Genomic DNA, 11,796 nt, shown 5'->3' on the forward strand with positions numbered 1-11,796 from the left:
TATACATAAAACCCACACACACAACACACCACACATTTTTATAATATATAAAATATAAAATAAAATATAAAATAATATATTATATACAACACACCAAAACACACACACACACACACAAACACCCCCACACAAAACACACCACACACACCACACACACATGAAAAAACACACAAACACCCCAACACACACACACCACACAAAACACACAAAACACACACCACCCAAACACACACACACCACGCACAAAACACAAATACACCCAAAACACGCACATGTATGTATGTACGGGGGTATAAAATATTATATATATAAAATTTTAATATAATATATATATAATAATATATATAATATTTTGTATATATTGATAAAACATAAGAAACACACACACAAAACATGCACACACACACACACACACACCACACAAAACACCCACAAAACCAATAATATATTTTATATTAAATTATTATATATATATATATATTATTTTAAGGGGTATATATAAAAATTTATTTAATATATATATAATATATATATATATTAAATTTTTATAAGATAAAAATATGTAATATATATTTTATATCCCCAACACCCCCACACACAAGCGCCAAATCACAAACATAATACACACACACACACACACCACAAAACACGCACACCCCACACACCCCACACACCCACACACAACACCACACACAAACCCCACACACACACACCCCCCACACACAACACACACCCCACACAACGCACACACAAGCGCAACAAAACCCACAAAATATATCCCTACACCCCCACGCACACACCACACCACACACACCCACACCCCACAACCCCACACACACACACACACACACACACATATATAATATATTATAATTTTATATATAAAATATAGTAAAATATAAAATGTTTTATACATGTAAATTATAGTTATTATATATTAGTTATGTGAAACATGGGGCCGTGGTGGCCGAAGGGTTTTAGAGCGTGGGACTAAAAGACTTCACGACGGTAATCTGGGGTTCGAGGGTTCGAGCCCCCCGGCCGGCGGGGTTTTTTTCTCTTAGGCAGGGAACTTCACCCAAATTGCCTGCCTACCAAAACTGGGGGGCCAACCCAAGCTAAAGGGCGGGGGCCCGGGAAAATAGAGATGGGGATCCGTAAAAACACGGGGGGAAAGGGCAAGGGGCAAAACCGCTCTAAACCCAAAAAGAAAAATCATGGAACCCCTTTATCGTCAAGGCCACGGGGGCCCCCGAATGGTTTTTTAAAACGCGGATTAAAGGACTGTCAGGGAGGGGAAATTTGAATTCGGGGTTCGGGGTCCCCCAAACCGCCGCGTTTTCCCCCCTTGGGCAAAAAAAATTCCCGGTTTGGCCTCCCTAGCCACTGGGGGGCCCAAGTCACCCCAAAAGTCAAGGCGGGGCCCAAAACCCCGGGGATAAATAGAGAGAAGGGATTACCAAAAAAGGGTTTACCCCCGGCCCCTCCCCGGGTGGAAAAAACCGGGGACCCTACCAGGGACCACCCCAAAGAGAATCAAAACATAAAAAATACAATTAAGAAATCATCGTGCCACGGCGGCTAGACATAAAACCTACCGTTAAAAGAAAGAAATATGTATACAGCAAAATTTTTGGATAATATGACATAACATACATATATTTTGTATATTTATTTTTTAATAAAAATTTTATATAATTTATATATATATATTTATATATATATAAATTAATAAAAGTATGTATATGAATACACACACATATTGTGTGTGCCACCAACACACACCCCACAGCCCACACACACACACATGTTAATATATAAAATAATAATATAGGTATATATAATATATATATATAAAATATTTTTATATAAAATTATATACAACATATATACACACCCCACACACACACACATATATATATGTAATAAAAACAAATAAAAGTTATATAAAATTAAATATATTATATAAGATATATATAATATAAAATATTAAAACCAACACACAAAAGGACAAACACCCCACAAACCAAAACACACACACAACCCCAACAAAATTATTATATATATATATAAAATATAATATATAATCACAAAAAATATTATATGTTTTATATATATAATACACAACACACACACCAACACACACACACACAACACACACACACCACACACACACACACCCCACACACCAGCACACACAAACCCACACACACACAAAACCCCCAACACAGTATGTATGTAGTGTTTAATATATAGTATAAAAAAATTTTTTTATATATAATATATACACAAACCCACACACACACCACAAAAACCACACAAAGCCACACATACAAACACACACACAAACACAAAACACACACACCACTTGCAAAACACGACACCCCCAACCATACACACACCCCAAAACACCCCAACACACAACCCACACAGGGCACACAACACCACACACACACACAAAAATTTAAAATATATATATATAAAATATATATATATATTAATATGTATGTAGTATATATATAAAAGGTTTATGTCCCCCAAACACACACAAAACAACGCACGCACACGCACAAACACAAAAACACACAACACCCCACGCCCCGGGACACCCCAACACACACACACACACACACACACACACACACACACACATTATATATATATATATATATATATATATATATTTATTAATAAAATATATATATGTTGTATGTATGAAAAAAACCGGCACACAAAACCACACACACACACACACAGAAACACGAAGACAAAACACACACACACCCACACAACACACACACCCCAAAACCCCAACACCCCCAAAACACAACACACCCACAACACACACACACACCCCCACACAAAACACCCCTACAATCTGATACAAAATATACATACATGGGGCCGGTAATATATATATTATATATATATATAAAAATAAATTATATATTATATTATATATTATATATATATATATGTATATATAAAATATATATAAAATATATAATTTTATATATATATTTTATATATATAATATATTTTAAGTATATATATATCATACATCTAAAGGGGGCAAACCGCCGAGGGGGGCGCGGTGGCCGCATCCCCCCCTTCCCCTTCCCACCCACGGGATCCCTCGGGCGAGTCTAAAAAGAAGGCCCCAGGGCCCCACCCCTCAAAATTTCTCGGACAGGTCTCGTCAAGCTCCCCAAAACCCCCTTTTCTCTAGGTCGCCCCAGAGGTCCCAAACCCCAGGGTTTTGTTTTGGGAAAAAGGACAACCTGGTGGGCAGGGTCGCCACAGGGAGCGGTGGTGGCCAATACCCGGGAATTGGGGGGATCCCGGATTGGGCCCAAAAGTAAACAGGCCCCAGGCCAGTCTAAAGGGGGTAACCGCCGGGGGGACACACAGCCCTGAAAACCTGCCCCCCGGCAAAGGGGATTTGTTACAAAAGAAAAGGGGATAGCGTCCAGGTTTCCCCTTCCCCATGAACAAACGGGCAGTAAATAAAAGGATTGAAGACAGGGAGTTGGGGTTTCCTTCTGCATAGGTCCCGAACATCCCCAAAAACGCTTTTGGTTGACGTTTCAGGCCCCGGTTGCCAGACCAACCCGTCAAAGGGACTTCCTGGTTTTGAAAAATCCATAGAAGGACTACGCTCCCAAGGTATGAAAAAGTTTCGTAATTTCAACGTCCTGGGCCGGGAAAGTAGGAAACCAAAAGTCCTAAATTTCTTGGTTTTGGGGTTTCCAGGAGACCTCTGGGCCCCAAGGGGCTTCGCTAAATTGCAAAAAAAAAACGGGCTTTAAAAGAGCCGCCACAAGTCCCTCCGGGGGAATCAGATAGGGTGGCAACATCGTCGGCAAAAGTAAAAGGTCTAAGCCCTTTAATATTAATTAGTGTTGTCCACATGATTTTGGCTAGTAGCCTGAAATTACCCCAGCCCTAAGGTTTTGGGAAAAGGGGTTGGGCCTTCCCCATCCCCTGAAATAACGGGGAAAAAGTCGACATACCCCACCAAAATTTAAAAACATTTTAGTACCAGTAAAAGAGGCTTGCAAATCGGGCCCAAATTTAATCTGGGGTGGGGAATTCCCCTGAGCCTCAGGTTTCTCCCATAGGGGGATTCCCGATGCACGGGGTCAAACGCCTTTTTGGGGTTGAGGGAGGCTGCAAGAAACCCCAGGGCCCAAAAACTCTTTAAACCCGGGGTTCCCCACAATTACTCGAAGCGCTAGTAACAGTCTTCGGGGAACTTGCCAGGGGGAAATCCAGATGCTTCCGGTCTCTGTGCCTCAGTAGGGGGTTTGGGGGAATCTGTTTCAGAAGAAGTGGGGGGAAAACCCTTGCCTGGTACCCTGGGGCAGTTTTTAACCCCACAATAGTTGCTACACATTTCCCAATGACCCCCTTTCCCCTTCCAGAGGGGGGGAGGGGGGGGGGGACCTGCCCCTCGGGGAGGTCAGGGGGAATGGTCCCAGACGCCAATGGCAGTCGGGGGACTTTAGCAGGTTCACCCCCACCCCTTTAGCATTTCAGCAGGGATATCCCCATACCCTGCGGGTTTCCCACTTTCAGATTGGAAACGCCATAAAAACCCTCTTTTAGGGTAGGAGGTTTCCCCTTTTGAGGGGGTGGGCCCGGGCACAGGCCTGAAAAACATCACTGCACCCAAAAGCAAGGTTGGAGGGTCTACCTGGTACAACTGTTCAAAATACTCAGCCCAACGTCCACGAACCCCAACATTGGATTGGGGGATGTTTCCCCCCATCCGCGTTTGGCGGACTGCAGTAAATCGTGGGAGTTCAGTTTTTCTGGGTTTGGTAGGCAGGGGGGAAGGGTATTTATGTAAAATTTTCCTTTTCCCTTCTCGGGCCGGTGCCGCCCCCTTTAAGCACCAGGAAGGGCCCACAAGACTTGATTCCCATTCAGCCGAGCTTGCGAACGTTCATGGCCCCAATTTCTCCAGGGAAAAGGGGAATTTTTGCCTTGCCCTCGGGCATAAGCCAAATAAATCTGAGTGCTTGGGAGTTTATGCGCTTAAAGGGGGTCCCCCAGAGTAAATGGGCCGTCGGGTTTGGGTTAAATTCTGTGAAGGGGGTAAAGAGACTGCCTGGTAAAAAAAATTTCAGGGGCCCCCACCCCCCCCCTTGTCTGCCCAGGTGGAAATACCTTAGGGGGGGCCCCAATTGGGGGGGAACGGGGAGTTTTAAGTGGCCCCGCAGGGGTAGCCAAAACCCGGGCCCATATGGTCGGTCCCAACAAATCGGCACCCCGGGAAACCCCTTTGCGGCTTGGAGGACCCCTCCATCGGGGTCTAAAAAAAATGTGGTGTTTCCCCTTTGGGCCAACTGAAACCTGTGCGCTGTACCAAAGGGCCACCCGATGCGGGTTGGGGGGCGCTGGTACCAGGAGCCAGATATCCTAAATTTTTTGGGGGCCCTAGCAAAGTCCCAGAGAAGGAGGTTTTCCCTCGCTGTGGGACACTCCCCGACCCAGGGGGGCCCGGGACGGGACATTTCGTAGCCAGTGGGGTCAAAACCCCGGAAATTACCGCTTTAAAAGGTCCCCCAAAAAACAAATGTGAATTTTCTCGCCGGGGGCAATCGTGGGCAAGATGGATTTTGGGCATAAAAATCCCGTTTTCACATAAATTTTTATAAAAATCGGTAGGGGGGGGGTATTACCCCAAATAAGGGGACATAAAGGGCCAAAAGATTTTTTTCAGTTCATTGCCATAAACGTCACCCATCGGTGTCCCCTAAAACTACCGAGGGCTAAAAGTCATCTGGAGATGGCTAGGGCTACAACCCCTGGAGGTGGTGACCATTGTGGGGGCCCACCAGTAGTGGGGTGTAACCACCCACACTGATTGTGCCGCTCCCAGGTCTTCTCCCCTTTGGGAAAAGGGCAGCCACCTAAAACTCCCAAAGGCGTTTCCCAAATTCCCGTGATAGCAGGGGGGTAAAATTTGCTCATCCTCCCACAAGGCCCCGGATGTTCCAAGCCCCCTCCCCGGAAAGCACGCCTGAGATTAAGCCTTGGGGGGGTCACCCCAAAGGGGAAAACCCCACCTTCCCCCCCCCCGCCGACACGGGCCCCAAAAAAGGGGGTTTTGGCAGGCTGGGGGAAACCCCCTTTTCCACCTGGGGGGTTTCCCAAAGGTTGGCCTCAAAAAAGCTTCATGGTGGGGGGGGCGCCGTCCCGGGGGGGTCAGGCGGGACGAGTAACTCCCCTTTCCCAATTTTTTTCCCAATGCACACCCTAAACTTTTTCCCCCCCAATGGGACCCACAGCCCCCCCTTTTTGGGTGGAAAAGGGGGGGACAAAAACCCCTTTTCCCCCAAGCATTTCCATTCTGGGGGGAGGAAGACTCGCAAGGCCCCAAAACCTCCCCGAGCTGCCCCTTTCCCTCAGGGTGGTAGGGGGGAAAGGAGTTATTTACGGAGCCAGGCGTCCACACGCCGGTGGGCCATAGCTCCGGGACCTCTGGGGCCTCCGGGTGCTCCAAGATCCCCCAAGATTTAGCCTGGGACCAAAGGTGCCCAGTTACCCATGGGGGCCAGAGGAGGCACAAAGTCTTTATGAAGGGGGGAAAGGGTGGGACATGGCCAAAGGGGAGACTTATGCCCCCCCAAAACTGCCCCTTTTTCCACGAAAATCAGCCAGGGGTGGGGGAAAGGGGCAAGCGAGGGAAGGGGATGCCCAACACTTAAAAAACTAATCTAGGCTACCACACCCATCACTTCCACATCACCCGGGCGTGAAGAATATAATATATATTTTAGAATATATATATATAATATTATAATAAATAAAAATATAAAATAATATATATAATAAAAATATGTGTGTGGGGTGTGTGTGGGGTGTGTGGGGTGTCTATGTTTTAATAAATATATGTAAATAATTTAATATATATATATTTTATTATATAAAATTTTAAAAATTTTAATATATATATGTGTGTATAATAAATTATATAATATATATATAAAAAATATATATTGATTTTTATATTTTATTAAAATATAAATTTGGATAATAGAAAAATAATATATACATATATATATAATATATATTAATTTTAAATATAATATATATATATAGTAAATATTTTAAATAATGGGGTATTTTTATAATATATTTTATATATATATATATATTTTAGGGAATATTAAAAATATTTTAAAATATAATTTTCATATATATATTTTGGTTTTAAAATATATATAATATAGTATATATTTATTTAATATATATTTTTAAATATTTAGTATATAGCCTATGAAAAAATAATAAAAAAAAAAATATTAATAAATGTATATTTTAAAATTTTTAATAGTATGTAAAACAGATATATGGAAAATTTAAAGGGATATTAAAATGTAATTTTATATTATAATATATATATATATATATATAAATATATAATTTTTTATATATATGTATATTATATGGGATTTATTTTATCTATTTTTTTTATAATATAATGTTTTACTTTTAATAATATATTTTATTAATAAAATTATATATATATAAATTAAATAGTAATTTTAGAAATATATAAAGTATGTATGAAAGTTTTAAACACACAACCCCCACACAATGTATTTCTTTCTTCTTTTAACGGTAGGTTCTGTTGAGCCCCCGGGTCCCCCGCATGATACTTAATTGTGGGTTTTAAAGTTATGGTGCTTTGGGAAAATTTTAGTACGGGTAGGGTTCCCCCCGTTCCTTTCCACGGAAAAGGGCCCGGGGTTTCCTTTTTGGGAATTATTCTCTCTATTTATCCCGGGGTTGGGACCCGCACTTTACTTTAGCGGGTTGGGCCCCCCAGTGGCTAGGTAGGCAATCAAGGGTTTAAGTTCCTTGCCCCAAAGGGAAAAAACGCGGGGGTCGAGAACCCCGAACTCTCGAATTTGAAATTTCCGGCGTGACCGTCTTGAGTCCGACGCTCTAACCATTCGGCCACCGCGGGCCCTTTCACATATGGGATCATACATTAATATATATATATATATATATAATATTATATTATATATTATTAAAATGTAAATATATATTTTGGATATATAGTGATTATATATTTTATATTTATATATAAATTATATATATTTTAATTTTAATACATATATATATATATATAAAATATATTATATATATATAATATATTTCAATTTTATATGTAATTTTAGAAACATTATATATATTATAAAATATAAAATATATAGAAAATAAAATAATAGTATTAAATATATATAAAATATATATGTAATAAATTTTCACAAACCCCCCCAAAAAAACCCTTTTATATTTTATATACCATATCTATATCTACCTAAAAAAAATAAAACTATTTTTCTTTTTAATTCTGTTACTTTAGTGGATGGATTGATACCCACAACGAGTTTTTATTACTATTTAGTCCTTCCCCCCTGAATGCCTCAGCCGGGGCGGAAGCGACAGCATTTGTTTGAAGAGGAACCCGGGACCCGCAAGTTTCCTACAGCCAACATTTGGAAATCAGCAAGGTCATTAAAGGGCAGCCCGTTGTTTTTTTTGTCGGAGGAAGTTGGGGGGAAATTTTCCCGCCGTAAACTTTCCCTTTTTTCCAAAATTCGTTTTTTTTTTTAAAAGGGGGCTTTTTTATAAAAATTTTTTAAAAAACTTAACTCCCCATTTTTGACCTGACTTTGGTTTTTATGATTTCAGTAAATTAGGTTTCATTAAAATTACTGCCCCAATTGTATAATTGAAACGAATGTCCCCAAGGGAAAGGGCAGTAATGAAAAGTTAAAGGGATTTCCCGGTAAAATCGTTTACAATAACGGGGGAAAAAAAAAATTATAAAGTTTTCGAATTTAAACCAAAAAATTTAAATGCCCAAAACGTTTCGTTTTTAATATGAACCCCGTCGGACCGCTACCGCATACCCAAAAAAAGGGCGAGGACCTAAGGACAGGTCATTGGGGATTGAACCAGTGTCGGGCAGAGGTGCCAAGAACATCTAAAGGGATCCTCAGTACACACACACACACACAAAAAACACACACACAACACAACAACACACACACACAAAACCCCACCCCACACTCACCCCACACACACACACACACACACACCCCATATATTATGGGGGGAATTTAAAGCCCCCCCCCAAAGCCACATTTATATCGATAAAAAACAACCCCTGACCACGGCTAGAACCTGGTTTTGGCATGGTTGGTTTAGCGCTGGCCGACGGGTTTAATAACCCCGGGGTGGGCCTAGGTTTTATTTCCCGGGGCAGGGAGGGGTTGGGTTTTAAAAAACATATGTATATATATATTATTTCAATTTTGTGTTAAATAACAACCCTCCCGACCAGGGGCTCAAAACCCAGGTCATCCGGTATGAAACCCGGAAAGGGCCCGCGCTAAACCAACCATGCCCCAAAAAAAGGTTTTTAGCCGGGGGTCAGGGGGTGGTTGGGTTAATTTTTCGATATCAATGTGGCCCTTGCAAATTTTTCCATCATACCCAAAATTGTGTTGTGGGTGTGTGTGTGTGTGGGGTTTTGTTTTGTGTGTGTGGGTGTTTGTGTGGTGTTTGTGTGTGTGTGTGTGTGTGTGTGTGTGTGTGTGTGTTTGTGGGAATGAGGATCCCTTTTTTGTTTTGGCACACTTGTCGCCCCTGGTTAATGCCAAGACCTGTTTCCTTTGGTCTCGCCCTTTTTTGGGGTATGCGTGGGCGTCCGACTGGGCTATATTAACAAAAGAAAGGAATTTCATTTCATTTTTGGAAAAAATTTGTAAAAATTTATAAGGTATTTTTTTTCCCCTAATTTTAAAGATTTTTCCAGAAAACTTTTAAACGGGCATTTTCTGACATTTTATTTACATTCGGTTTTTAATATACAATTATGCAGTATTTTTAAAGCAACCTAAATTTTCTGTACATAGAAACCCAAAATCAAAAGTCAAAAAAAGATTTAGTAAAGTTTTTTTAAAAATTTATTTAAAAAAATTTATTTTATAAAACACAAAACCCAAGGGGGGGTTTAAAAAAAATAGGAAAGTTACGGCAAAAGGTTTAAAATTTCCCCCGACTTGGGGTCCGAGCAAGGGAAAACAAACTGGCTGACCGGGTTGACCTGCTAAAACAAGGGGCTTGGGTGTAGGAAAGCTTGTGGTGGCCGTTCCTCTTCCAAAAATTTCTGTTTGCTTCCCTCCGTCTGAGGGCTTCCCGGGAAAAGGGCCCGGGGATGTAATAAAATGTTAGTGGGATCAAAACCCCCCACCCCTAAAGTAGACAGAGTTGGGAAAAATAAATAGTTATTTGTTGGTGATATAGATATTTGGTAATAATATATAGAAAGGGGTTTGGGGTGGGTTTTGTAAAATTTTATAAAATAAAATATATATATATTATTATATATATTAATAATAATAAAATATCTTTATATTTTAAATATTATAAATATTATATATATATATAATTTATATTATAATATATTTAAAAATATAGGGAAAATATATATAATAGTTAAGTATATTTTATTTTATATATATATATAAATAAATAGTATAATTAAAATATATATATATTAACCAATTATATATAAATAATATATATATTATATATACCCAATTAAAATATATATATATATTAAAATATTAAATGGATGTTTTCCCTATTTTTGTAAGGGCCCCCCCCCGGGGGCCGAAAAGGTTTGGGGCGGGCGGACTCAAGACTGTCACGACCCGGGAAAATTTAATTCAGGGGGTTGGTTTAACGACCGGGCCCCGTTGTTCCCTTTTGGGGAAGGAACTTCACCTTGTTGCCTACCTAGCCACTGGGTGGCCAAACCAGTCAAGGGCAAGTGTGGTCCCCAAACCCGGATAAAAAAGAGAGAATAATTACCTAAAAGGTACCACGGCACTCTCCGTGGAAAAGGGAATGGGGGGGCCCCAACCCCGTACCAAAACCCAAAAGACCATAACATGAAAAACTACAATTTAAAATTTTTCATTTTGTGACCACGGCGGTAGACATGAAGCCTACCCGTTAAAAAAAGAAAGAATACTATGTGTGTGTGGTTTTTTTATTTTCATGCATACATACATAAAATTTTCCAAATTATATATAATATATATTATAATATTTTAAATAGATTTTATAATTATATATAGTAAAATATATATATAACAAAAAGATAAAAAATACTATTATATAAATATATAAACATATTTTATATAAAAATAAGATTAATATATATATTTTTATAAAATATGTATATATTATACATAAATATACCCTTATCTGTATTTCATAATAATAAATAAATATATTATACAGTTATATATTATTTTTTTTTTTATTATTTATTTATGGGGATATATATAAAAAATATATATATATTATATTTATATATATTTTAATATTATATAATTTTAAAATACAAATAAATATAATATAATAAATATGAATTTTATTTATATATATATATATATGTTTTAAAAATATAATATAATTATGAATATAATATATAATGGGATACTAATAAAATATATATATATATATATATATATATATATATTATATAATATATATATGGGATACATATAATAATTTTTATATCTATATATTTTATAAAATTAAAAATATTAATATAATAGATACACAAAATAAGGGACAAATTATATATATATATTATAAAATATATAATATAATAATATATACACACATATATATATATATATATATTATATATATATATATATATATATAATACATATATATAATATATACATA

Source organism: Penaeus monodon, chromosome 38 (genome assembly GCF_015228065.2).
Source record: "Penaeus monodon isolate SGIC_2016 chromosome 38, NSTDA_Pmon_1, whole genome shotgun sequence".
In the NCBI taxonomy this organism is placed as follows: domain Eukaryota; kingdom Metazoa; phylum Arthropoda; class Malacostraca; order Decapoda; family Penaeidae; genus Penaeus; species Penaeus monodon.